General features: G+C 35.9%; 1 non-coding gene across 1 annotated transcript; it reads left to right on the forward strand.

Annotated features, from left to right (window-relative positions):
* Positions 1-233: 233 nt before the first annotated feature.
* On the forward strand, positions 234-353 carry LOC118666685. The gene has a single exon (XR_004971034.1). It is a non-coding gene; the product is annotated as a small nucleolar RNA SNORA61 (small nucleolar RNA).
* The last annotated feature ends 3427 nt before the right edge of the window (positions 354-3780 follow it).

Below are 3780 nucleotides of genomic sequence, written 5' to 3' on the forward strand. Positions count from 1 at the left end.
TTTTTCAAACAAAAATTATTTTTATTACAAATAATCCATTAGGAAAAATAAAAAGTATAGACTCTTTCTATAGTATATATCAAGTAGGCAATGCTTAATTGATTTGTCAAGTAAAATTATAATAGAAATATTATATATACATATGAAGATTCTAATATTTCTCTTGAGGTCAGGGCATAAAATTTCCAGGTGAAACTTATCATAAAAGGATGGACTCTAAAAAAATAATTTCAGCCCTCCAGTTCCCTTTCCCATTGGATCTGAACACCGATCTTGATGGTCGTAGAGGAGGAAAAGTAATAGTGAAACTGGCCTCACAGTGCTTACAGTCTGTGGGCTAGTTTCAAACAAGGTTAAAAATAAATAAATAAATAAATAAATAATAGTTTCACATTTTTACATATATTAGTATTCTATTGTTACAGATGATTAAAAGCTGTAATTATTGATAGTTTTATCTTAAAAATAAGAATATATACTTCTAGAACTTAATAACATAAACACCTCGTGACAATGTCAGATTTTGATATCTGACAGAATACTAAAGGTAATGAAACCATGGCACCCTGAAGTGATATTTTTTTTCAAGACTCTTAACTAACTGATGTTTCCACCTTTCACAGGTGGCATCCCTTCTATGTTATATCAAATAAAGACATCTTTATTTGTTCAGACAGATCTTTAGTAGAGGACTAGGTGTGTATTTGTAAGAGGTCACAACATGTCAACAGTGAAGAATCTAGTTTCCCTGGTTGCTAATCTAAGGATGATTAAATAGTACAAAACACATTAACAGCATGTCCATACTTTAAATAATAAGGTATTATCAAAAACCCTTTTTAATAGCCTATCTAATAAAGAGGATATATGCTATTTGACCCTCACACCATTGCAAAGATGGTGGTGCCCACAGCCAATAAGGAGGGAATATGCTAATTGACTGCCCCGCCCTCAAAGATGGTGGTGCCCACAGCCACAAGATGGCTGGCATGGGAGGGCAGTTGTGGGCGATCAGCCCAGTAGGGGAGGGCAGTGGGGGGGGGTGACCAGGCCTGCAGGGGAGGGCAATTGGGGGTGATTGAGCTGGCAGGGGAGCAGTTAGGCATCGATCAGTCTGGCAGGGGAGTGGTTAGGGGGTGATCAGGCTGGTAGGCAGAAGCAGTTAGGGGCAATCAGGCAGGCAGGCAGGCAGGCAGGCAGGCGAGTGGTAGGGAACCAGCAGTCCCAGATTGTGAGATGGATGTCTGACTGCCTAAACTGACAGTCGGACATCCCCTGAAGGGTCCCAGATTGGAGAAGGTGCAGACTGGGCTGAGGGACAACCCCCCCCCGCCCCCCCCCGCCCCCCCCCCCCCCGCTGCTGCCAGTGCACAAATTTCATGCACCGGGCCTCTAGTCTATAAATAAAATAGGTTCTAATATAGCCACAATTAAACCCTAAAATGTCAGTGCCTTAACAAACCCAGGTTTATTTCTTGCTCATCTTACATTTAATGTGGATTGAATAGCTCTCCTAAAGGGTTATCCTACAAATGGTATCTCACAAGCCAAGCCTCTCCCATCTGAAACTATGAAATCTGGAACACAGGGTAACAAAAGTCACAGCCACACAGATAGAGATGGAAGGTGCCGTGGAATGTTTTAGATGGCCAGACTTGGAAGTGCATTACATTACTTCCTCCCACATACCTTGCTTATGACAAAGTATTGTGGTCACAACAAATTCTATTTGGTAAGCACTTGCTATAACAGTTTATTGTTTCCACTGTAATCAATGATCATAAATTGAGTTATTTAAACAATATAAATTTATTGCCTTACAATTCCAGGTATCAGAACTTTGGGTTTCAATTTTCTACATAAAAGGTTAATAGGACCGAGTTTCTTTTACTAGTAGATACTCTAGTTGAGGAGTTATGTCCTTCCCTTTCCCAATTTACAGAGGCTACCCCAATTCCTCATTCTACCACCTCTCTCTTCTATCTCACTCTTCTAGTCTTAAGGACTATGTGATTACATTAAGACCTCCTAAATAACCTAGGCTAATCTCCTTATTTTATAATCAGTTGATAACCCTAACTTTATCTGCTTCTTAATCTCCTTTGCCAAGTAACCTTATGTATTCACAAGTCCTGTACATCAGGATGTGGAATCTCTGCGGGGGCGGGGGGGGGGGTTTATTTTGCCTACCACATACATTATCACATTATCATTTTACCTTAAACTTAAATGGTCTAAATATTCTGATTAAATGGTAAAGATTGTTATATTGGATTTTTTGGGGAAAAAAACAAGACCCAAAATAAGCTCTCTATAATAAATACACTTGAAATATAAAAATATAGAAAGGTTAAAGGTAAAACAATAGAAAATTATATACCAGGCATAACTAGACAACTATGTTAATATCGAGTAAAGCATACTTCAAATTAAACTATTCCAAAGGATAAAGGGAAATTTCATAATGATAAAAGTCTAGTTGAAGAAGGCATAAAAATTTCAAATATGTATAAAACTAATATCAGAGCTTCCAAGTACATTAAAAATCTGATAGAACTAAAAGAAGAAAATGCCAAATTTATAGTTCTATTTGAAGAATTCAACACTCCTTTTGCAGTAACTGATAGGAAAGAAAAAGTAATCAAAATCTCAAAGAGTATGGAGGATTCAAATGCCAGTATCAATCAAATTGTTCAAATTTAGAGTTATAGAAAACTCTAGGTAAAAAGCAGAATTCACATTTTTTCCAAGTGTACATGGAGCTTTTACAAAGATGGATCATGTTCTGTGCCATAAAACAAGCCTCAAAAAACTGAAATCCTACAAAGACCTACTTCAATAGAATTCAACTATAAATCAAAAAACAGAAAGATACCTGGAAAATTTCAAATGTTTGGCATGGTCTCAACATAATTCACCAAGGAAAGTATTTGTTGATCCTAAATAAATGAAAGTACATGTCTACAAAACGATGTGTAGTCAAATGTTCATAGCATTCATAGCAGCTTTATTTATTATAGCAAAAACTGAAAATGAACAATGCCCATCAGCTGGCAAATGGATAACCAATACCATGGAAACATTACTCAGCAATAAGAATAAATTAAGTCTATACTCATGTAGCAACAAGAATGAATTTCACAATCATTATGTTGAACCAAAGTAGCCAAATGCAAGAGAGTATATACTGTATGATTTTACCTATATGAAAGTCTAGAAAAGACACATCTAATATATTATTTTATAGAGCAGATTGGATCTTCCTTGGGACTGAGATTGAGACAGGGTAATGGGACTGAAGCATAAGATAACTTTTTGTGGTCAGGGAAATGTTCTGTAGTTTGACTGTGGTGATGGCTACATGGGTATGTAAATTTGTCAAAACTTACTTAAAATGAGTGCATTTCATTATATGTAAACTGTACCTCAATAAAATTGACTTAAAGAAAGATTTGGAAAAGGAAGCTAGAGCTTCTCTAAATGACACTAAGGATAACCTAGACATTAAGTTTGGCTTTATAAAAATTTGCATATAGACTTTTAGAATATATTGATGCATAAAGAGGTATGTATAACATAAATACATCTAAAGTTGCATCAAATTGGCAACAAAATTAAGAAAAAATTCAATTTTAAAAATCTCTTAGGATAGAGGCTCTGTATCTCACAGTAGGCTCACAGAATCAGTATGCAGTCACAGAGCATATTTTAATATTTCTATTACTAACCAATACAACTGGGAAGGTAATTATGCTAGTAAAATCACCCAATAAATTCCAA

The sequence above is a fragment of the Myotis myotis genome, unplaced genomic scaffold, assembly GCF_014108235.1.
Source record: "Myotis myotis isolate mMyoMyo1 unplaced genomic scaffold, mMyoMyo1.p scaffold_m19_p_11, whole genome shotgun sequence".
Taxonomy (NCBI): Eukaryota; Metazoa; Chordata; class Mammalia; order Chiroptera; family Vespertilionidae; genus Myotis; species Myotis myotis.